Raw genomic sequence first — 25,321 nt, forward strand, 5'->3', positions numbered from 1 at the left:
CCATGGGGAGTGCACCCCAAGCCTGCCCCCCTCCTACGGGACTGCCGGCTCAGGCACTGGGCTGCCGGGGTGGGGGCTGCAGCTGTGCCGCTTACTCTGGGGCGTGCTCCCCGTGGGGAAAGCCCGAGTGGCTGGGGGGGGTTACTTCCACTCCGGGTTGCTCAGCACCCTCCCTTTGCCCCCTTTCAGCTCTTGAACTTCAGTGGAGGATCTGATGTGGCTCCCAGGTTGCGTAATTCTGATCACCCCTGGCATACATTATACCAGGGGTTTTCAGCCTTTTTTTGGTTGGCGTACCCTCGGCGGTGGGTCGAAAAGCGGGGAGTCCCCTGGTGGCCAATCGACGAGCGGCGGCAAAACTGGAAGGGTCAGTGGTGTGCGGCAATGAAAGCACTGGTGGTGCGTGGCACTGGTGAAAACAAAAGCACCAGTGGCTCGTGGCACACGGTGATGCAAAGTGCTGGCAGCCCCGCTTCTCCGCACCACTGCCACGTACCCCCTGGGGCCTTCCCAAGTACCCCTGGGGGTACACAAACCTGCGGTGCACAACCCCTGCATTATACCCTTGCTGGGCGCCTAAAGGACAAGACATACACTTTTGTTGCTTGATAGCATGGAAGAGGAACCAGAAGTAAATAAATCTTTACCTAGAAAGCTCAGAACCAAGCCCAAGGTAAAAGTTCAACTCAAAGAAGGTATTAAAACCTAAAAGAATCTCCTAAATGTTATAAAGTTTTAGGGAAAAATAATCCAACTGGCTAGCTGAGTGAAGATATTGTTAATTTAGCATAAAATGTCTTCATTTCTTTTAAAAATAGGATTTGCTGAAACCCTTGGTTTTATTTGAATATTTATTCTTGAACTTGAAGCATTAAAAATAATTGAGTAAAACAAAATCCACAAGGCTTAAAATTACCTCTAGCTTAATGTTTTATTTAAAAGGTTTGCTAACTGACATTCTTTTTAATGAATTAGGTCACACAGCTCTAAAAGAGTGTTGTTTGGAGGCATTTTTTTTTTTTTACATTTAATTTTGAGGCCGCTTTTCTTCTCTTTCAAAATTCCAGCGCTGCTCCCATGAACCATTGTACAACATTGCTGTCTCCGTTTGCTTTGTGACTCCTTGTCTCCCGAGCTCGGAGAATCTCATTCTAATTATTCTAAATCACACCAGTCCAAATGAATATATCCATGTTTGGGGGATTGAAACTGTGTTGTCATGGCAATCTCTGTAAGGTCATGAGAAACTCATTGATATTGTTCACTGCCTCTCCCAGGGGACTTCCTATACCTTTGCAAAACTATGGATTTTGGTGGTTTGTATAACAACTTTCAAGCATAGTTTTGTCACAGTTCTGCTCGGGTGATTCTTTGATAAATAGCATGCTTATATTTTGAAATAATTGACTGTGGTGTAACCAGGTCTAAGGTTTGGGAATATTTTTATGGCAGTGCCCCCAAAACAACAGCCCGGGGCCCAGTTGCATCTACTCCAGTGATAACACACATTATTGTATTTACTGCTTGATAGCAGAAAGCCCTGTAGGTCCTGGTGAAGTCATAACTGGCTGAATATCATGTGTCATGTGCTGCCTTGTGATCTCTCCTAGAAAGACTTGGTGAGATCATGGTACAGGTAATTGTTTTGAACTTTGTCTTTAGGGGATTTTTGCATCTTGCAGGTCAGAGCTGTAGATTGTAGAATTTAAAACAAGTGCATTGCTTTGTGTGGGTTTTGGCTAGGAACAGTTTGCTTAGTTTCTTAGTTTGCTAAGGTCTTAAAAAAAGACATAATACAAGTATTCTTGCTTAATGACACCAATCTGTGCCGTTTACAGTTTATTTACTACCTTTTGCCCAATGTAGAACGGGCTTGAAAGTGACTGCCAATACAAGTAAATGCCTACATGTTTTGTCCCAAAAAATAAGTTCAGGTGATGGTGAGCATTTGAAGCGTTCAGGGGTGCTGTCCTGAATGTGCTGTGATTTATTATAGCACTGTTGTTTTTTTAATGACTGATAATTAAGTGCTAGGCAATGCAAGGAAACCAAGTGTTTGAAGCCCTCTGACTTGGCTGTGCTGGAGTTTTACAACACATAGCTCACTTGATGGTTCCTGTAATTTCCAGAGGCAATAAGGCAAGTCAAGTTTGTGGAGTTTCATGTTGTTTTCCTTGTATTTATCCCTTTAAAATAGGTCTTCAAAGTTAGTTGAATGTGTATGAGAGATGGTGCCATTGCAGACCAATACAAGCAGGGATTTAGGCAATATTAAATTTATGAGACTGGACTGGAACTTCAGTCAACATGCATTTACACATCTAAGTTTTACCTTATCTGTCAGTGCAGCTGTTTTAAACTATTTTCTGCCTGCAAATGATGAAAGAACAGCAATAAGTGGCAGTACAATTAAAACCCTCACTCACAACGCATGGTTAGGGATGTGCTCCCTCTTCAGAAAACGATTGTGGTAAGGCCATAAGATATTTATGAGTTTTATACTGAATCATGTAACCATAATACAGTGAAAAGAGAAAGAAGATAGCGAAAGACAAAAAGCACAGGTGTGGGTGCTGGATGAGGACAAAAAAGAAGTTCGTGAAAGGTACGTATCGGTCTCCATGTTGTATGGACTTTATTAGTACAATTTAATTAGAAAAAGATATTAAAGTCAAATAATTTAAAAAAAACAAACAAACCTGAGTGCCAGAGGTATCTAAAAATGAGTTCTTTTTTATACGTTCCAGTAATTACTGATCTTCTGCAAACCTTTTGCACAGTATTTCAGCATGTATTAGCAGCAATAATGATGTTAAAATGTACTTGTAGCAGGGTATATTGATTTAAAGCAAAGTGATTAAAATCAGCAATCAAGAAATCTTGCTTTAAAGAATTGATTTTGATCAGTTTTATTTGCATTTTGTACTTTTTAGTTATTTTCCTAAAGAAAAATTATTCTTATTGGGTAGTAACCAATTTAAAACCTGTTGATTTGCAATAAAATATAGTCTTTCCCCTTAATTTGGTATTTTTTGCTAATTGGGAGGATACACCATATCAATACATATTTAAGCAGCTTTATTGCTTAATGTATATTAATTCAGGCTTTTGATTCCCATTTTTTATTATATTTAAAAAAGGCAAGTAATACATTTCATAGTTCTTCATTTCCATTTTTTTGTTTGCAATTTGGTCAAGCTGCATTTGGATGAAAATTAGAATTTAATTAAAAATACCACAAACAGCATGTCGGCATTGCCTGTTAACTAGAATGACCTAAATTGTACTGGATACGTAAGAAAAATGGTGAGTTTATCATAATGCGTTTTGGATTTAAAATTAGCAGGTGTATTAAGCAAAGATATCACCTGGAATACATTAATTGAACTGATTGGTTCTGGTCACCATCTCCTTCAAGATTTTAGAGCTAGTAGATCTTGTCCTCTCCCACTTCATTTCTGTTAATAGACTGGCACTCGCCTTTTGGCCCTCCATCTAATGCTCAGGGCCACAGCTCGCAGGGCTCCCTCTGGCCCGGTAGGGAGGGCCACACGGACTGGATGACACGGTGTGGGGGCCTGGATCTGGTCTGCAGGCCAGGGGTTGAACACCCCTGTATTAATAGGAAGAGGAAAATGAGGTTTCTTGCTTCTGCTTCCAGTGAGCTTCTCCATTTTTGTATGAACTGGACTTTTTGAAGGAGCTGAAGTGATGAGAATATTTTCTCTGTATTGCAGAAGAGGCTACTGCTGCTGATTTAAGTCTTTGACAGATTTTGATCCCAGATGCCTCCCAGGTGACTTGTATCAATTCAGCTACTTCACTCGCTGTAAACTTTAGATGCTAGACCTGTACTCCTGAATATTTTTTTTTAACATCAATTTAAACAATAGTAGTAAATTGGGGCATGTTTTCAGGCTTCGATATCAGTTGTTATAATTTAAATTTACTTATGCATGGGTTTACACTGAAGAAGGAAGATGTATCCAATTTAAATAAAAAAAAACAAACCCCAATTGTGTGGTTTCTTTCCAAAAATCATCCATTGTTATTGAGGCTGATCAGAAGTTAAAAGCGCAGCAGGTGATGATCATTTAAACGTGCCAAGCAGTGAGCAGCAACAGGCTCCTACACTTTGGGAGCTGTTCACCCATCCCTAGCAGAAAAAGGAGGGTGCGGTGCAAGGACACAGTTCCCGGTAGTGCTGCTTTCTGGCTGTGACTGCATCTTGTGAACTGACAAGCGTACCTAGATCCACAGTTAGGTCAGCAGTTCTTTGTCAAGCTTGGACGAGTAGAGGGGAGGCCAGGCTGAAAACTAAGCTTATTTCCCAGCCGAACTTTTTGACCTACAAGGCTCTGTAGTTTCCTACTGACCTTTGATACTGATACTAGACACACACTGTGTTTAAAGGGGAGTGCTTGCATGTTTGAAACACAACTCCCCCGGCGCTATCTAATGGCCTGGAGCTGACTTCACCCAGGGAGGCTTCTTCACCCTGGAGCAATATTTAGTTCTTCTCTTCTAATGGCCACCTCCTCCCCCTCACTGTTTGTGTGGGAAGCTTTTTTCTTTCCCCAAATTGTAAATTGAAGTCCTCCTCCAGACCTTGGGGATAAGCTGCTTCTGACACTGTTTCCCAGTGTGGAAAAAAAAAAATGGCTTTTCTTGCAGGCAGTTGATTCAGAGCTGCAAAATACACCAAAAGAATGGTGCCAGCCAACCTGCGCCCTGCTGAGGACCTCCAACTGACCGCGCGGTACGTGGGAACCTGCTGGGATGTATTTCAGGAGCTCTGGAAAGAGTAAGATCAGTTCCTCAGGTCTATTTTTGGAAGGACTTGAGTCCTCTGTAACTTGGCACCTGTATGCCCGTTAACACTTCTTATTCCTCAACAAAATGCAGCCTAAGCTCTTGAGGAGTGTCCCTAGCTAGGGATGAACTGTGCCGTCACCTTCACTGTCTTCTCCACTTATTCCTGTTCAGATATTGAAGCACCTTGAAATGCAGAGCATGAGTTATGTTGGACAGGGAGATCAGTATGTCTGTGTAGGTAAAAGAGCAAAACAATGGAGACCTTTTTTACTGGAAAACCAGTTAATTGCATCTTCCGTAATGTCTACATTGCTTTGAAAACCCTAAATTATTCCTTGCATTGTCTTTTATTGGTCTTCTGGTTGGCTAATATGTTCCTTTCTGCTTTAGTGAAAATAACATGTGAGTAAGCAGAATGCCCAAATTTCTGAACTATGTCTTGTGGTGATTTCTTAATTTCCTGAGTGAGTGCAAGGTTCTTGGGGTTTTCAGTTCTGTGCCAGAAAGACTATTTGCTCATACAAAGTTCTTCATTGTAATAGGAAAAAAAATCAATTTGATTACTTTCATGTCAGCATGCATGTCTAATGGCTTAGAAGTTATTGCAGCCATAAAATATACAGTATCATTTCTCTCTCACTCTGAAATTTGACAGGATTAATATAGTCAGCATGAAATCTTAGTCATAAAGTCGGCCATAAGTGATGGTAAAATTAGCTGCTGAAATCGTCTGCTTATGGAATACATCTTCTGTTTTTCCTTCTGGGAAAAAATATCAAGGGAATGGCATGAGAATTAGAATGGTAGTTTTCTGCATTTCAAACTCCAACACAAATATGTCTCGTTTCATCTTCCTTTAGAAAAGAGAGAAAGATAGCAAGTGCTTTTAAGCTCTGTGATGTATAGAATAGCCTGGAGTACAATGGATATCTACAATAGATAGTCTGCATAGATTTATCCACTGAAAAGAACAGTGGTGGTGGGGATGGTGTTGGTCTAATTCCATTTTCTTTGGGACGCTAGAGCCGATAGTGTCAAGCACAGAGATGCTGTGAAGATTTTGCTTCCCCCCCTGTATAAATCATTCTAATGCTTCTCTGTAAGAACATAAAGAAGGTCATTGGGGTAAATGGCAACGCAGAAAAAGCATCTCTCTTTTCAAAGATTCACCTGCATTTTGTATTGGGAGGTGGTGGGGAGGTCTATTGTGTGGACCTAGGAAGAAGTCAGTGTTTCGTAGCATGTGCTGGCCCACCGTTGGGAGGACCTTTCCTGGAGCGAGTGATGCTCCAATTTACCTCCTGCAATGCAGCCCCTTTTTTTTTCCTGAAAGACGGTTTCTTTCCACGTACCAGAGGCTGGAGGGAGCCGAGTTCCAAGTGAGTCAAGGTACCAAAAAAAGGACCTTTTGAAAGGTAACTTAAAAAAAACACCCTGTGAAGATGGAAATTAGTAAGCTCACTCTCCCTACAGTAAGGGCAGCTGGCTGCTTTTGATTCAGCAGCTTGTTCTATTCTTCTGTGCAGCCTCCTCGAGAAACATAATGACCAGCTTCATCAGGCCTGAAGAGCAGTGGAAAACCTCAGTAGAAAGTCAGACTTTTGTCAACTGAACTTGAGAAACTCTCTCTGTTTGAATCTCCTTGTGTGGTGTGAGTGCACCCGGTGTTAGGACCGAAGGGCCAGGGCGCTGTGCTGAACCGCTGGCGTGTAAAGCCGCACCAGCCGCCTTTTAGTGCCACCTTCCATCACGCTCAGACTTGTTCTGGGAAATGAAGGTGAATCGTCCTCTTTAAATCCCCTGATACTTGTTATGCACGCATACCCAACTTTAAAACTTCTCATTAGGGGTTTATCTTAATAATGTCTGGGGTAATATAATTGATAGAAAACATGGTATAACTAATTTGTCACTGTGGAATTTAATTGCTGGAAATAAGAGGGTGGTTCTTAGAAATCAATAAGAAGTTAAGGTGTTAACATCTCTTTTATGAATCTTACAGCTAGTGGCAGAGAAGCAATGCACCTAATGTCACAGATCCACAGGACAAGCTTGCCAACAGCTTCAAGCCAACAGACAGCAAGGGCATGCCTCAGCCTGGCTTCAACACCACTGTTTTTCCCTGTGGCTGTTTCAGTGAGTCCAAAAGAACATGAATTTTTAGCCCTTCAGCCCTTTGGGAGAAGTGCAAGCAGCAAATGTTGGCAGCAGCACAGGGCAGCCTTTTCAGAACAAGGCCCCCTGATTATTCAGCTGGAATACAATATTTTAGGGTCTTGGGTAAGAGGGAGAAGCAAGGCTAACAGACATGCGTAGGCTGGCATCAGTGCCTATCTATCTGGTGCCAAGCATCCAGGATTCAACATGCACTGGATGCTTACCACAGTTCTTTGTTTCAAGCCCTGGTTGTACTGTTTCCATGAGATCTGCCTCTCTTGGTTTTGAGTTTCATAGATATTAGGGCTGGAAGGGACCTTGGAAGATCTTTTGAGTCCAGCAAATGTCTGGTCAGTGAGCTTCCTTATATCCCCAAGGTTACTTCACTCCTATGTTGATAGTACTTGGTAATGCATTCCTACCAACCCAGACATGTTGAGCTGACCAACACCCATCTCTTACTACGCTGTCCCAAAGAAGAAATGAACTCATTCAGTCTGAGTAGGTGAAGAATCGTACATATTTTTTTAATAAAAAATGGATACCCCCCCAACATTATCCCATCTAGGGCATCCCCCTGGGCTAAAGTAAATTTTGCAAAGCTCAGTCTTGCCTGTTAAACCTTGTAGGACTTCCATTGCTGTTTGGAGCTATTCCACAGTTAAATAGATCTTAAACTAAGGGTTTTTGTCCAGAAATTGTTGTGTTTCATTGGATCAATTCATTCATTTAGTACTTGACATATTTTGGCATAATAAATCTAGGCATAGAATTATTTTGAAATGTAATTCAAAAAAGGACGTTCTGTCATTTGCTAGTATTACTTTTTAAATACATTTTAGATTTAATGTTGCATTACAAGCAAACCAGACTCAGAAATGTTTGCCCAGTGTTGGTTGTTTCTTGAAAGCTAAATCCTGACTCCTATCTAAATTGTCAGCATGAGATTTCCTCATCTTTCAACCAGTGTCCTTGAATACTAATTTATTCTGTATAACTAACGTAGACATTATGATACTTCTCCTCCCATGAAGTCTGAAATGACTGCGGGTCATTTCTCTCCTCTGTAATGTCTTGTTGAGGCATGAAGACTTCTCCCCTCTCCCTCTCCCCAAGATTTGCAAATTAACTCTAACCTACAGCATCTCTCTGCACCTGTGACACAGAGGGCTATCGGAGGGGGTATGTCGGCGACTCCACACTGTAGTACTACTGGACCAATTAATATAAAAAAGAGGCTGCTTTAAGTTGAAGGGCTGCAAAGAAGAATAACAGAAAGGGTCAGAAGAGACAAGCTTGCAACAGAAAAGTAAAGACCTAAATATATGCAACTTGATGTGGGTTTGTAGGGGGCGGCAGCAACATAATCTATTATCAGTGGAAGGTTTTAAATATCAAGTAGGGCAAGACATTTTGCTGGAGTGATCTGAGGCAGACAGAGCAAGGAGTAATGGGATAGTATTTTAGGCTGGAGATCAGGAAGCCATTTCAGATAGCGAGGTCTGGTGGTGAGGTCTTCCCTGGGGCAGGGTGAAAGCAGCATCATTTCTGTTACTGAGGTTTGTGTAGCCTGCTGTTATGACTGTTGTTGGGTGTGTGAAGCAGCGTCAGGCAGTCTTATTAAAATGGCATGATTAATATCTAAATTGCGCTGGGCGACAGGAAGAGAGCAGCCAGCAGGGAGTGGTCTCGCATGGGTCAGGATGGCAAAATAGTATGTTAAGCCCCTGGCTTTTTCTAACTTCTGTCCTCCTTCCAGCATAGTCTGGTTGTCAAAAAGAGAGTCTCTTCACAGACAGAGTGATGAGCTAGAAAGCTCTGAAAATGGTGAGAAATACAGCCATGTAGCAGTTTTTTGATTTTTCTGTTTCCAAATCCAAGCTGGGAAAGAGGTTGCCTTGAAATACCAGGCTGTGAACTGCATGCTCTGACTACAGTCTCCATTTGAACGCCTAGTAATTTGTGACATGCTACCCTGCAATAAAGCTGGACGTGACTTCTCGCTGTAGTAGAAACAGTGGTGTGCTGCGAAGAGTTAATTACAGAATGATCAAAGAATAAAGTTTCCCTGAAGGGCCTGTGACATCGGCCCGGAGTCCATGGTTATGCTCTGCAGAATGGATAAGACGGTCTGTGCATCTCCAACTCCAGCCCTCCAAATGTTCTTTAAAAATGGAAAGCAAGAAAAATTGCTGTAGGGCTATTTAAAATGTAGCAGCTATAACTCTTAAATTTTAATAATAAATTACCATTAGTATGAGCCTTATATAATGCACACCTCATTATTGCTTACTCAGAATAATTTCTCAGCCTCTTTATAGAACCTTGGAACTTTATTTGCTGAGTATAAAATATGCAGAAATGCATGAATAGTTTTAAGACTTGGTACCCTAAACTAATACAGTGTGCTTTTTTTCCAACCCATGATTGAAGTCAAATTAACATATTTACCTTCAGTGCTCCCAGGAGTAGCATTAAAAAATTCAAGAGGTGATTCAGAATAGTCTCCGATTTACTGTGTTTAAAGCTGGATTTCATTTCTCAGTAAAACCAGGCAAACACTTGACTCGCTTTCAGCTTAGTAGTCAATTTTCTTCCTGTGAAAGGCTTTGGACTCATCAATAGCTGTTAGAAGTATTATTACCCCCAAGTTCCCCAAAGGTGGTGTGGGCGGCAGGGAGAATGCGGTAGTGGCTGATTATCTTTTGCCGTCAGAAAACCAGTCAGGGGCCCTGGGTTTCAATCTGGACTCTGACATTGGATTCGGGGCATGACCTTGAGCAACATGCTAGCGCAGGCACAGCCTCAGTTTATCTTTATGTGGATGCCTACATCCCAAGGACGCTTAGAAGGCTTGCTTGTCATTTCTAACCCCCCTTGGCATCCTCAGCACAAAGCGGCTGTGTAAATGCAAACATGCAAGTTCATATCATTAAAACGGTTCTTTCTTGTTTGATAACTAAAGACTGAGCCGGATAATTCCTTTGTTCTTCAGTGCTCCTCCCAGAAGACACAAGTTGTCTTGTCTTTTCTGGGGTTTTCTTATAAACGTACCGAGCTCTGCCCTAATTCAGCCCCTGCCGTAGTCAACGTGAGGTGTGTAAACTTAGAACGGTGTGAGATGCAACTTGCTCAGTGAAGCCTATGGAAAAAGCGTTGGAGGAAGTAACCTGGCAAACGTACCCTGGAGCATCAAGGTAAACCATGGCTCATGGCTGTGGGTATAGAGAGGCGGGAGGAGTTTCAGGAAAATCCACATGAACAGACTTTGTATGGAGATTTTGAGGAGCTGACCCAATGTCCTCAGCTCAGGTAGATTAATATTCCTCCACGTGGACCCCACGCAGCTGTGGTGAGCGGAGCTAGTCGGATGTGCAGTGATCGGAGGTTCTCGATCACTAAGAAAGCTGGAAATACTGCTGCTACTTTTCCGTTCCTTGCCCCAAGGTGACACTCCCCAACTTTGGGACTCCTTTCAGCACATGCTGTTTCCTAACAAAGTGGGCTAATGATAAGTGGTAGGAATTGTGCCGAAAAAACTTATTTGTGTGTGTTTTTGGCTAATTGCCTTATAAGTATTACAGGGTGTTGCAGCAAAGTTTCCTGGATTTCACAACTGCAATAGTTCTTGTCTAACTGGCCAAGAAAATGAAAAAAATAAATAAATAGAGACAAATCAAACTTACTTCTGCTTTTTGCAGCGATAATGGCTTCTTCGTATTTTTTTTTTTTTCTTTGTGGTGAAAGGTCACCAGGGCTTTTCTGTTCCTTCATTGACCACCGCCAGTTTTCACCTCTTGATCTGAGAATCTTAATGTGTTACCACCTTTAATTAATTCTAACCTAACAGCCCTCCGAAATAGGCCATTTTATAAATGGGTATATCGAGGCACGGAGAAATGAAGTGATTTGCATGAGGTCATCCAGGGCCCATTTCTGTGCATGCTTGAAGAGTTCCTGTTGACTTGATTAGACATTGGATCAGAGAGTCGGTGTGAGAGCAGGGAATAGAAAACAAGGGCTAATAATTGTGATTATTAGCCCTTTACTACAGTCACTTGATCTGACTTGCTGGTGTACATACAGGAAATATTCTGGCTGAAAACAGATTACCCTTCACATAAAAATGCTCATAGCTAAACCAAGGTAAGATTAGTTGCACAACCTACACCCCTGCATACTTTTAGGCATGCATTTTTCCTGAGACTTCATAGGGAATGGGGACATGTTCTTCATAAGGCAAGGTTGGGGTCATGGCACAGAAGCAGTTGAGTACTTGTAGGGTGTGTCTACATGTCGCCATACAGCACACTGTAGCAACATAGCAATCCCGTGTGTCTACACGTGATCGCCAGCTACGTCACCATAGCGGCGCGCTCCCTCGTTATGCTGCACCGCTACGGCAGTGTAGCGGCAAACTCTCACCGTACACGTGGCGCGGTAACCGCCTGTACTAAAGCACAGCGCCATAACAACATCGCCATATGGCAACGTGTAGACACACCCATAGGCTTGGAAATTGCCCAGGAATCTGAAATTAGGTACTGTCAGTGGGTTCTCTTAAAAGAGCTGCAATCTCAGGCCCATTTCAGAAGTTGTGCTCTTTCTCAGGATGTGAAATAATTAGGCTGCTTGGTCCAAATTTGTGGGTTTATTATGAACAGTATGCTTGGAATTTGCATGGGCTTGTTCCAGTTGTACCTCGTCCTGTAGTGTTGACACTTATGTGTGACAAGGGTAGTAGCAAAGTTTGCTGAATAGTTTCAAGGAACTTTCTAATGTGTCAAGCCTGCTAAAGCAGAACACTTCTGGTTGCTCAGTCTATACTTTTTGCAAAGTCCTATAGTGAAAGACTAGGCTTGACTTCAATTTAATGGGATTTAATTAAATTGCAGAAAATGTCAATTTAAGGGGAAACCCCTCGTCCTTTTTTCACCCAAAGGCAGAGTATCTGTGGCACTTGCTGTTGCAGGTGGCCACATTGGGAGTTGGAGACAGGATAGTGTTATGATCAAATTTTTGTCTGGTTCAGCTCGCTCCTGGACTACTCGTATAGCTGTATTGTGTGCCTTGTTAGCCTGTGTGAGCTCACAGAATTGAACAGGGAGCTCCCCACTGCCAGCCTAGAGCATCCTGACAGCAGAGGCATTACAACTTCTTTTCACCACTTTCTGCCACATCCGTTATCAATTAATATTGGCCTTGGAGTACTATTGGTCTATTTGAGGAAGGTAAGAGTATTCATTGGTGCAAACAAGCACTCTCAGTTCACCAGGTAAGGCACACTTGCTAACATATGGGAAGCGGGCGCTGCAGTTGCTAATAATATGAGCAGGAAAAGAATTGTGATGCTGAAAAATGCAATTACTCAAGTCTGAGCTAAGTGCAGTTGAGTGGGGTGCTCAATGAAAAAGAATTGGACCGTTGCTTACTCCCTTTCCCCTGTCAGGCTTTGAGGTGAGATGTCGAGTTCTTGGTTCGACCCAAAATAAACCACAGATCTGGAAGGAAGAAAAATGTTTTTTAATCTGCTAATGTGGAAGTATTGGCAACCTCATTTGTTCAGTCCTCAGAGAAGAGAACAAACTTGATTTGGAGAGGACTTGGATGGTGTTTTCTCTTTCTTTTGATGCTGCTTGCCTTGTGGGAATGAGGTCCTATTAATGTGTGCTGGGGAAAGGCAGGGAGTAAGGGACTAATTCTGTCCTGTCTGTGTACCCTGCATAAATTGGATAATGGGGCACTGGCTGGAAGATCTGCAAGCTAGAACAAAATCTCTTGCTTGTTCACTTGAGACGCATGTTGGCCTAGCTACAGTTCGGTGGGTTATGCTGTTGGCCAGTGCTGAATCCTTTCTCCACTGTTTAAATTGCTAATTAGATTCCATCTGAGAAGCAACATAAAACAGGAATAAATGGACTTGGCTTCATAAACTTAGTGTTTAAATATTTTCCCAGGCAGGAAAAAAACATTTGCTTTTCATGCAAAACATAAATTTTGGAGAAGATCCCAAAGTTGTGTCTAACTGTTCTGATCTATGCATTTGCGGAGCAGAAAAACTGTTAATTTCCCCTGCATAATTATTTTCTTTTTTGAAAGGAAGTTGAAATGTATCTAAGAAAGACATTTTAAGTGACTGTTGGGGATGAACTACAGTGAATGAGTCGAGTTCACTGACTGTTGCTTCACTTTGCATCAGAGCCTTTTGGAAAGAAGCCCCTTTGCCTTATCCCCCACCCAAGGGAACTAACCACAATTATTGCTCTTACTGACACACATCTTATGAATTTTAGTGCAATATGTATTTGGTTGCTAAATTATCTTTGAACCCACCAAAATGTACCGATGTGAATTATTGCCAAATTCACTTGGTGAGATTTTGAATGCACGCACCTCTCGCACGCGCACTCTTTCTCTCTCTTCCCAAGGTCTCTGGTGGAAATGTTCATACGCAGATGCTGTAAATACTCCTTTCTTTATTTTAACTTATTGATGAGGTGTTGCAGTTATGTTTGTTTTGCTCAAAATAGTGACTCCAGACTGAAAAATCTCTGATGTGATTGTGGGTAAAGCTTGGAAATTCTTGTTGATGGCAATTATAACCTCTATTAGGCAGTTACTAGGAATGGAGGACACTTTTGCAGACCCCCTCGCCCTTCAGCCTCCAGGAATAGAGCTATGCAGGGGTAGGCAACCCCCGGCACGGGCACTTGAAGGCATTTTGCTTGACACGCATGCCTCTGTGTGGATGGCGGGGCAGGGGCTGGGGCCACACGGCCACAACAAGGATCGGGCCCCTCATGGCTCCCCTGCCATCCGCCCTCAGCATGCCAACATCTTACAAATTGAAGTTGCAGGTGTTTTTGGCACTCTGCCCAAAAACATTGCCAACCCCTGGGCGATGTCAACCCATGCTGGCAAGCAGGTCTTGTAACAGAGCTGGGTGGAAGAGGTCCGGGGCTCCCTCCAAGGCTGAGACGGCAAGGGATAAGGACAGAGGCGGTTCTGCAGGAAAGCTCTCGCAGTGGCATAGTTTGAGGAAAAAGCTTTGTCTGTGGCTTGTTTTGTTGTTTGAGTTACCAGGAAGGCCAAACCCAATATATGGCATGTTTGGACTGTGGGCAGTGTGCACACATGCCTCATTTTGAGTACTGAAAGCTGCACCAGCCTTGCCCATGTGCTTTGCAAACAGAAGTGACCAGGTAACTGTATGGGAGAGCAGGTGAGGCCTCCTTCCCCCTTACCTTCACTTCTGCAGAGCTCACTCAGACAGACCTGAAGGCAGGAAATCTGATCGTTACTTAGTCAACGAAACCACTCGCCTAGAGAAAATGAGCACAATATTGCCTATCAGTTAAGGCCTCTGAGACAGAGCCACATATGCAAAGCAGCATGGATGCATATCATGTTATGTGCATAAAAGCAAGGGTTTGTTTTTTTTAAACCACTTCATATATCCTTTACTAAAATTCGTCACAAGTTTCTGTAGGACTCTCTTGATTGTGCACATCAGCCCTGCCCAGTTCTCGCTTAAGGACTCTGTAGCCTGGCCTCTCATATGCTAGAGATTTGGAGAGTGTTTTTTTTACAGTTGCGATAAAATGATTTTTCCTGGTACAATGCATGACTTCTTTTGGTGTCTGAGAGAGTTTTGTCTCTAAATTACTCCCCCCAAACCACTAACCCAAACCAAAAGGGGAAGGGCCTAGCAGTACAGTGGGTTGCTAGTGTTTTACAATGTACTAGGTAGTGTTGGACTGATGTTGTAGCCATTGTGGTCCAGGAATTGGGCAAGAAGCAGGGATTGTTGTGGGTCATTTCTTTTATTGGACCAGCTGCACGGTTGGGATAGTCCCAAACACACAGTTGGCATAGTAGAAGTGATCACCCACAACCGTCCTTGCCTCTCGCATACACTTGGCACTTTATGAGTCGTGTTACAGTGGCAAACTATGCCCCAAAATGCAGAGGAAAGCAAGCAGCCAGGGCAAAGGAAAGACAAGGACTTTATTGCTTGTAATTTGACTTCTGTCACATGAGCAAAATGAGTTTGGGTGTGCTGATCAGAGGCTGACTACTGAAGTGCTGACTTCAGAAGACGGTCGCTGCTCGGCTGGCACGTTGACCAAGCTGCACCCGAATTTGCCTCTGCAAGCCCTCTCCCTGCTCTGAGGATGTCCGTCAGGTCCCCCAATGCCCTGCTGATGCCCACCTCACTATGAGCAGCCTTACCAACCCCAAAGCTGCCGCTGCTCCATACTTCAGCTCCATCTGCTTTGAGACATACAGTGGCCCTGGGATGCCTCGTAAATAAGAGATAAAAATAGGGAGGGGACGAGGGACCACAGCTTACAATTCCTCTTTCTCTCCCTGCTCATAATCCTGCACTGTGGCCAGATGAAAGGGATGGTATTTATAAAACCAGGGGTGGGGAGCACCAGGGATTACCCTTCCTTGAAATAGGCCCTTTCAACAATGTTTCCCTCCGTGATCTTTTCACTGCGCCCCGTCAGAACAAGGTGATGCAGCGCTACCTCATCCTATGATGTCGAGGCCTGTCATAATGGTTGCTGTTGTGCACCAGTCTCACCCTATATTTTATTTTAACCGCTTCTGGATTCGTGCACATCCAACTGACTGGGAAGCCACGTGGCGTTCGTACCAATCCTCTGTGTGATGCCTAGACCCTAGGTTTGCCTGCCGCGGCAGCTACAGAGAGAAGAAAAGGTCCTGGTTACAACTCTTGTTCAGTCTAGAGAACTGGTTGACCCAAAAGGGTGCATTAAACCGGTGCCGGACATAAAGTCCTGGCCTTGCATGCAAGTGAAACAATCAGGTGGGCTCATTATCTGCAATTTGGGGGGGGAATAGCAATGCAGAAGATGAGGTACAATTTGTCTTGTGGCCTCAGTATTGGAAAGGCCAGGAGAGCTGGGCCAAAGTGGGGCAAGCGGTCTGAGAGGTAGCGCAGAGCAGTGCTGCTCTGTAGTATGCTTTAGTGCTTATTAGCCTTTTATGAGCGCTGTTAGCTTACATTTTGAAAGAAACTAGAAAATAAAAATAGATGACGGTCTCCTATGTGGAGAGAAATAACATTTTAAAGCTTCCCTGTATGAGCACTTTCTGCATGTCCTGCTGTCATTAATAATAACCATTCAAGAACCATAGATGTTTAGCTTATTTGTGTTCTTTTAACACCTTTCTGTTTCATAACAGTAATTACCTTTTACAGTTTTGGCTTAAAGGCATATTCAGCTAAGCAGTGGTGTCTGCCATCATTCCTCGTAATCCAGTAGTGAATCAAAGCAACTTTTTACAAAACAAGATTCTCTTACTGTTGCAAAAGAGCTTTGGGGAAATCTGGTTTTTGTGGTTAAGGATCTTACTCTGGTGCACAAGGAAAATTATGTGTAGCTTTTATTTGGCCCAAAGGATTCTTACAACATTATCCGTATTTCCTTTAATTTGTGGGATTTCTAGTAAATGGGCTTAAAAATAGGTCTGGGCAAAATGCCAGGGTACATACGAACAGTAAAAAAGCTTTGCACACTATGAGTAGGTTGCTTTCACTTCTCTCTAAATGCAGATTGTATTAACTGAAAAAAGTAAACACTTACCTTTTGCAGTTTCATGTGAATAATCCTGTACAGCTTCTTCAAGGTGGAAATTATTAAAAAGCAGTTTAGATTAAATGATGGCCGTTTTGACTGTATTTTAATTGAAATTGAATCAGGAATCTCAGAAGAGGGTATATTAATGATAATTGTATTATCAAATGCTGGGGTGACTCGAAAGGAGAAAAGTCTCCCAACTTAACCATCGCTGAGGTGTCCGTGTCCTGGGAACGCAACATAAGTAGAAAAAGAGAAGAAACCCATTGTGAGATTTATTTGTTCGCTATTTCATTCTCAGCAGTCTCTTACATCTTTCCTGAGACAGGAAAACATAGTGATAGTGATTCTATTGCATGGATTCAATAGTAGTCTGACTTGAAAATCTGATTGCCTTTCTCCCTTTGGTAATATTTAGCTTTTTCCTCTGAATCAGTCTGAGTTTAGATGACTGCAAAGTACACTCTTACTGGAGTACAGCCACTCGCCAAAGCCTAAAATTACAGCCTGGTGCACAAGGGAGTGGATATATATTGCTAAGAGTCTCTGTGGTAAAATAAAGGAAAGTGAAAAAAGTTACAAAAAGTAGTTTAACAGTAAACCATCTCTCCTTCACCTTGATCGGTCATCTAGATGGTGTTTTCAGTTGTTCGTTTGGGCTTTTTGCCCTACCCCCTGCCTTTTGGCTGATTTGACTTCCTTTAACTGGAACTTTGAACTCACTCACTCTGTTTAAAAAAAAAAAAAAAAAATAGATTTTATATTGAACTCCCTACGTGTGTTTTTTGGACACGGAGAAGACGGTTGTGAGCTTTTTTCCAGTGGAAGTGTGCTGTTATTAGAGGGCTGCAGTGGGAGCACCCTGTGCTCCTGCATAGCAAGGAAGACAGAATTGCCACTCTGTGGTCAGGGCTGCGGACATAGGGTTGTAACTAAGTTATATCGGTCTCAGTCATCAAGGAAATTTGGTGTTTTTTTGGAGTTTTCTTTGTGGGGGGTGAGGGGAGGTATGCTTTACATAGAGATGGGGGTGGGTGATGGCTCCAAGGGCACTCTTAAGCAAAAATCCAGTTAGTGATGATGTTCTTGGCCTTCCATGCAATCAGCACCCTCTGTGCCTGATAAAGGAGTTAGCTTGTTAAAGAAAAATAATGCCATTGAGAGGATGGTGCTAACAGCGGTTTCCGTCCAAGGATCTCGTACTGCTTTACACATAGAAAGGCTTGCATCACCAGCAAAGGAGGAACATTAAAGGGTAAAACTATGTGGCATCTCATCGCACCTGTATGTCTTGAAGTCACGCAGGAGTAGAACTAGGGGTAAAATCTGGATCTTCTCATTTGAAGTCCTGTGTTTCCTCCATTGAAAACAACAGCTTTGGGGTTGATTTGGAAGTTGAACCTACCGTATCATAATGACTGGAGTCCTGTCCAGTCCAATAAACCTCTTAGCCACACTATTACCAGCCCACAAAAAAAAAATCTCCAGCAGAGAGAGAGAAGTTGATGGTAGATTGATTTATTAATAGGTTTTCATTTCGTTTTTTTTCTGCAGAAGCATTTTATGTCTCAGATGTGCATCTTAGTTTTCCTTGTTCAGACAATCCAAACTTTGCCTTTGGGCAGCGTACTTGTCCAGCTGGAGACTCCATATTGAACTTGTTTTTTTAGCTGGTAGGCACCTGCAGCATTTATTAACTGAGCTCTGCACTCTCTACTTCCAGCCCTTAGTCGGGGGGTTGATCCGCTCCCATGAGAGGGCGAGGCCCGAGTGTCAGCCCATCCAGAAAAGTATGCTGCCTGCTCAGTGAAAAGATGAGATTGAAAAATGCAGAAGAATTCGAGGGTTAAAATCAAACATGTTTTTTTCTGTGGGGTCTCAGTAATCTGTGTAAGCAGTTTTCTGCCCATCGCACTCGGGGCTTAAAACCACTGAACTGTTGGTGCAAGATCCCTCTCTCCCCCCAGATCACCTCTTGCAAACAAGCCTGATTGCAGTGAACCCAGGTTTAGCCGCTTGAAATTTCTGGGAGGAAGTAGATAATTCTTCTATTTCTAGGACTAACTTTTCACCTAAGAGTTTTCCTTTTGCGTGAGTCTGTAATTCCACGCTGGCAGCCTTCGAATCTCTAAAGCTTGAGCAAAAGCCCGAATTCCACTCGGTTCTTCAAATTTACCTTAAGATAAAGCTCCCAGCTGTCCCGAAGAGAAAGGCTGCTATTGTTTTTTTTCAAATCCCAAGGTTAAATTAGCAGCTGCAGTTCAGCTTGGTACTGAGAAGTACCGTTTTTTTTTTTCTCCATCTTTTTTTTTTTTCTTTTTTTTTTAAAGTTGATGTTAAGATGAACTGCGTGCTGGCTGCTGGTGGATGAAGGGACTCACTGACGGTCGATGACAATCCTTAACTACTATAGCACCGTGAAATACGAAGCAGAATAGCAGTTGGAAGCACCTCTAGAGCACCTGCAGTGGGGTTTTCTCACCTGGAAGATGGTATTATGCTCTGAATACTGTGGCACTCTACATACTCCAGCTCCCAGCCCTTCAGATTGAATGTGTATATCCAAGGCCTCTAGACAAAATTATGGAGATCCCTGTCGTAGCTTGTATGTGGCTGCACACTTCTTGCCCTTTGGACCATGTTTGGGACTGACGAGAGACATAAGAGTTGTAACTCTGAGTTACTGAGCTGCTTTAACTTTCCTCCCTTTTAGCAGACTCCCTGGTTTGAGCCGTGTCCTCGTGCTAGGCGAGCAATCTATATGGCAGGCAAGAAGGAGGTTTTCCTCTTGGCAGAAAAAGACTTTTGGGAACTGAGGAAAGATTTGCAGGTCTTCTATACCTAAACTTCCTCTGTTTTCTTTTGCAGCTAGTAGTATTCGTGCAGTAAATGCCGTACGTCAGATAACGGGGCCGTGGCAGTGGGTGGGAGAAGGTACAAGCAATTAAAAATGGCACAAGCCATCTCTACTTTCCAGTTCTGCCTGGGAAGTGTGGGGTGTTGCTCTTTTTTCCTGGGTCAGTGAATATTGAGGTGGACTGCTCTGGGTTCACCAAAGGATACAACTGAAAAGCAGAATTGGGAAACCTCTTTGTTTCCGTGAGCAGGCTGATGAAATTTGGCAAGGATACAGCCATGTTGTTTACAGGAAAGGATTGAGCAGTCCTATCTTAATATGAACATGCCAGCTTCCTTTATGGTCCTCTTGCGACCAAACTAGATGTTAGCAGCCAATGCTGCAAATGCCAATAGCACAGGTAGCATGGTGGTGTAAATGTGGGCACGTTGGAGACCTCCAGCCCAAAGATCTGAGACCAGCAGCTGGCAATTGAATTCTGCTTTGTTACCTATTTCTCCTTCTCACCAGGGTTATGGCAGGACCAAGTTAACTAGCCACTTAAGACAATACCATCCTTGCACACATCCTCATAAGCCTCTTTGATTCTTTCTTTTGCAGATAATTGGATTTTTTTTTTTTTAAAGACTCAACTGAGAGACAGCAAATTTAATATTTTCTGTATCTTGGATGTGTTGTGATTTACATTTGATTTTAGGCATAATTAGAAATGCAAGTAGAGCGCTTTGTGTTTTACCTCTGCTTCAACTATTTATGGCATGGTATGCAAATGAGCTAAGCTATGAATATTAAAGATTAGAGCATGTTACAAAGTATCACTGTCTTTAATGAGTTCAGTAATGGGCACAGGCTCTGCACGCACTTTAATATGGGCGTATTTTATGTTGTGTGCTGTCTCCCCTGCTTTGCAGCTATTTATTCCGTGTTTGGTTACATCCCATGAGAACATGGCCATTATTTAAAACATATCGAGCCCTGGATCAGCTGCAATAGGTAGGTGCTATTTTCATATATGCCCATGACAAACACTGCTGCAGCTAGAACAGAGTGTTGATGGATTATTTCACAGAGACTGTTTCAGTTCTTGTATAGGTCAGTCCGTTTCATCTACTGCAGTGTTGTAGATGGATCTGAGAATATGAAAGTGCTTGTCGACCTTTCAAGGTGCTTTGCAGTACTGGAAGGGAATCTTAAACATGTTTCAGGCAAAACGGAACTGCTTCGTGCACACAGCCCAGAGACGTTTCATTTGCTCTTTCTCTCCAGTTGGACTCATCGACATAGTATTTGGCTTACAGGCACATCATAGTCATTTCAGAGAATGTTATCAACTGTTTAGCATAAAAGAGGAAGCCCAGGACACATTTTTGTGTGTACTTGGACCACTCACTTAACTTCTTTATCCATCCATCCATCCATCCATCCATCCATCCATCCTGGATTTGGTGATCTTGCAGGTCCCTTCTGGTCCTTTGATTAAAAGGGCTGTCCTAAAGGAGTTGCAAGGAGAGGGCTCACTAATATTAAAGTGCTTGGAGATCTTCGGATATCTAGTGTTTTATAGGTGAAAACGTGCTTTGGAGAACGTATTTTGGAATGGTTACAGTTCCAATGCTTTGGCCCTGATCCTGCAAGCTCCCGCGTGTGGGCACGCTTCTGTGTGGCAGCATGCACCGTAGCAATCGGGGGGTCTAATACAGATGAGAGTCCAACCCCACCCAGCAGCTTGTAGGATTCAGTCTTCAAGGATGAGCTAGAAAATATGAAGACGCTGTGGAAAACCTGACTTTTCATGCAGAATGGGGTCAGGGGGAGTTAAATATGCCCCAGGGAAGAGCGCTTTTCAAGTTTAAGGTATTTAAATTACAAATTTGGATGAGGAAGATTGTCAGCAGTATTCAAAACAGCGCTTAAATTCTTTTGAAACATTGTCAAGTGGTTCTGTAGCAGCTGAGATGTTTGGCACATGAGGACTTGGCCCGGGTGCAGTTCGTTTTTTTTCCTCCCCCAAAACTCTGCTCATGTGTAGCTGAGTGTCCTACGGTTAAGGAAAACTTGAGGATTGAGCTGGTTTCAGATTGACCCTTGTGCTTGGGTGGAATTGAACCTAGTCTTGTGGGAGGTGTGAATGCTTGTTGAGATTTAATTAACATCAGCCTGATTTTTTTTTTCCTACAAAAATGTAATTGAAATATGTAACATTGAAACTGGTATTATGATTTTACTGGATTCATACTTTTGTGCTCAATAATCTGTAAAAGTACACATGGTTTTTTTTCCATATAAGGTCAGATCGCTGTATGCAGTCTCTCCACCTACAACATGAAATCAAAAAACCAGTGATTTCACCACTCCTCCACTTCCCAAGGTTTTTTCTACCACTTGGTACAAAAAGGTAGATCAGATCTCAGTATAAAAATATCCCTTATTTTTAAGTGCACCTGTGGACCTCGAGCTTGGGCTTTCTCCTTCCCCTTTTATGTTGTTTGGTATCCCTTTCTTGGCAACAGCACTTTTGCTGTGGCATGTGTGGCATGCCACTCAGAGCCCTAAAAGTTTGTTGGAGGTAGTTGTGAGAGTCTGAAAAACTGAAGGTGCCCGTCAAGAATACCCTGTATGCGGTGCTTTGAATGGCTTGAAAGTTTCTGCGCTGAAACGCTGGTGGAACCGCCGTGATCTGTCGGTGAGGAGCATGTACATCAGGAAGGTCAAGACCACATGCAAAGCACAGAGTTTTGTATGAAGGAGAGGAAAGTCAGGATTCAAAACGTACAGGTGACTTCCCTTCTTTAGCCCTTGCCTTTTTTGCCTTGGTCCTTTAACACAGATAATATACAAGGACCTCTGTTGAGATCCTTCCAGTGCCCTGCCCCAATAAAGGGGGATGGGAAACTTAATGTCCCTCTCTTGTACGCATACGTGAGCTCAAGTGTACCGCTTACCCCAAGCAATGTCATCTGTTATTAGAGGACTAAGAGTTCAGGGCTCCCGTGTTGTGTTATTCATGTGATTGGCAAGTGCCCTAACCTCTCTGCACATGTTCAGCCATCATTAGGATGTAGACAGGCTTTTAAAAGAAACTTAAAAAGTATTTTGTGATGGTCTGACAGAATACAAGCTCTACATGCAGCCTGCAGCCGGGGAGGTTTTTCAGTTGTATCCCCATCCCCCCAAATCAGTAGAAAGTGATTCACATGAGCCAAATGTCTGTACTGTAATGCCAATATTTCATCCCACACTCGGTTAAAAATACCATCCTTGGAGGCAAACATTTGGATGTGTATAAAAAGGTGTTGTAATTAGCGCTGTTATAATAAGCTTCATATGGTGATTCGCCAAGTTGCTGTAATTTTATACTCAAGGTGTGTCATAAAAAGGCCTTTATAATATCTTGTGGGTGGAAAGCGCTGACGTTCCTCAGGTGCTTGCCAGCTATTCGGCATGGGTTGCACCCGGGTTGCACCGTGCTGAGATGCCTTTCTGGCCATGGCAGCTGGAGGAGCGGCTCTCGTGCAAATGGCTCCCGACGCTGGAAACCCAGAGTTAATATTCCTGCAGAACGTACCTTTTCCTTACGTGACCCTTTAAAGGCGAGCTTATGTTTCCATTAACAATCAAGCTCAGTTGCAATTGCAGCATGACTTTATAGAGCATTAAAAGTTTAATGTACAAATGCTTTCACTGGCCAAAACTTTTTTGGCAGCGTCATCCTCTGCCACTGGAAACAGTACAAAAAGAGACGGTCTTAAAAGCCTCAAAGAGATTGCTGCCCTTGAAGGGTTAATTATATTATGCCTAGCTGCTTTTTTTTTTTTTTTTTTTTTTTTTTTTTTAAACAGAGAGAATAAACTGTAGCCAAAAGTAAGAAGTCATTAATTTGAGACCAAGCTGTAAGCAAAGTTCCCTTCTTTTATGCAGTTTGGTAACGGTAGACTATGCAGTAATTGAAAAGTAAAGGCAATTGAATTACAGGCTCCTGTCCAAACGGAGAGTGCTTTTTTTTTTTTTTACAACCTCCATTGCATCAGAACTAGGCAGTATTCCTGATGTTCTCATGTGTGTTAATGCTGACTCACAGACTAACTTGCACAAGAAAAAAAACACACAGGCAGCTCCACCATACTAGGTAATGAGCTCTAGCAAGAAGCACCGTCTGATGTTTTGTAAGCTCTTTTAATTGACCTTTTAAGACGTATACTTATTTTAAGGCTTTCTGTTGTGTTAGTGCCATGATGGTAGAACTGAGTCATGCATGTTATATACTGCTAGCAAATGCTGTTGTATAGGAGGAGCGAGGATAATAAAATTCAGCGTGACACTTGTCTTTTTGATGTGTTATGGATATGAATTAATGTCTGTAATGGAATGCAGGCAATGCACATTTTTTGCAAAAGGGGGGGGGGGAAAAAGGAAAAGAAGCATGGTATGGTATACAGCGTTCTGTCCGGTAATTCTTAGGGATGGGAGTTAGCTTGGGTCTTAGAGCTTTTATTAGATGGCAACAAATTTAAATTTTGCAAAATACTTGTATTTAATTTTGATATCCGTGCCTCTCCCTCCATCTCTCTCGTAACAACCTGCAAAAATGAAACGGTGTGTTTTCCAGATTTGCTTGTCCTTGCTTTGATAGGCTCTTAAAAATCTGTGGTGAATAAGGGGGAGAAATCAATTAAAAATAATGGAAATAACATGCTCTGCTGTGATTGAATGACTGTACTTTTTGAGACAGAATCCAGTTGGAGTTTATGACCTCGAGCACTAGTGTTTCATTGAGGCTCTGAGAGTGACTCACCTTGCAGTATGACAGCTGCCTTGTAAATCTAATGCATGGGTGTCGGAGACTGCTGCTGTGGAGGGCTTTGTCATTTCAAAAAGAGAGCTCCCCGAGACCGTTATATTGGGCTTCTTCAGTGCAGGATTTGTGCCCACTTTCTTAGGCTGGATTACCAGCATTAATTTCATTAACATGATCATCTCCCCCCCCCCCCCCCCCCATTTCCTCCGAGACTGGGTATGTGAATATCTAATGGCTCCTTTCTGTGCTAACTTTTAAAAATCATAAACCAAGCAGAAGTGTTCCCTAGCTGCACTGTGCTCTCTGTTGTATGCAGAGTACTCATTTTTGCAAATTTTAGTTTCTCCTATTTTACCAAACCAGAATGAATCCTGCTCTCCAATTGCCACTGGCTGCTGCACTAAAAATACGGTTTCTTAGCATTGGCTACTGCTTTCAACTCGCAGAGTTTTGGAAATACACACCTTGGAGCTAGAGAAAGAAAGGCTGCAGAACAAAAATGAATGTCAATACGAGTGTTACTTTGATTACTAAACTTAGCTTGGGTTTCCTTCTCCCGGCAGGGCTGGCATTAAATGAAGTAAATGCCAGTAAGGCATCTGTACTGTTCACACGTGGGACTTAAGCCACAGGTACCCCTAGCGACTTCTGACGCATGGACAGTTCTAATGGGGGGGGGCATTTTTAGTAAGTAATGCTCTTTATTATTTAGTAATGGTGGAAAGTTTTATCTTTTACCTTCTTTTTTTCCCCTGATACACTCACACACACACACACATGCATGCACGCCTGTGCAAACCACATGGCATTCATGGCGGAGATACTTTGGCATTGGCAGTCCCACAGATCAAAATTGTAAGTATATATTTTTTCCACCAGAGTTTTATACTGGTCAGGTGCTGGGACAGTATTGCTTAGCCAGCGAGTCCCACAGCGAGCTAGCTGTTCCAGTTCTCCTTAGCAAAGCTGGACGTCCTCAGGACAGCCGGCCTGGGAGATGGGCTGTGTTCGGCTCTTCTCCTTAACTACCTCTCCATTTCCCTGTGGATTTACCTGGGGAATTTAGGAGCATGCGAACACTCCCGA

At 42.8% G+C, this 25,321-nt stretch overlaps 1 protein-coding gene across 5 annotated transcripts in view; it reads left to right on the forward strand.

Moving 5' to 3' along the window:
- Positions 1-25,321, forward strand: part of NACC2 (NACC family member 2) — an 80,336-nt gene that overhangs the window by 21,624 nt on the left and 33,391 nt on the right. The window contains exon 1 of one of the 5 annotated variants that reach the window (XM_019475784.2): positions 4,476-4,804. The exons of 2 other annotated variants lie outside the window; for them this stretch is intronic. The gene's annotated coding sequence lies outside the window, so the exon portion shown is untranslated. Of the gene's footprint in view, positions 1-4,475; positions 4,805-10,027; positions 10,170-25,321 lie in introns of those variants that run through there. 2 more of the 5 variants (XM_019475785.2, XM_006269632.4) reach the window with 2 other exon arrangements.

Source organism: Alligator mississippiensis, chromosome 12, assembly GCF_030867095.1.
Source record: "Alligator mississippiensis isolate rAllMis1 chromosome 12, rAllMis1, whole genome shotgun sequence".
NCBI classification, from domain to species: Eukaryota; Metazoa; Chordata; order Crocodylia; family Alligatoridae; genus Alligator; species Alligator mississippiensis.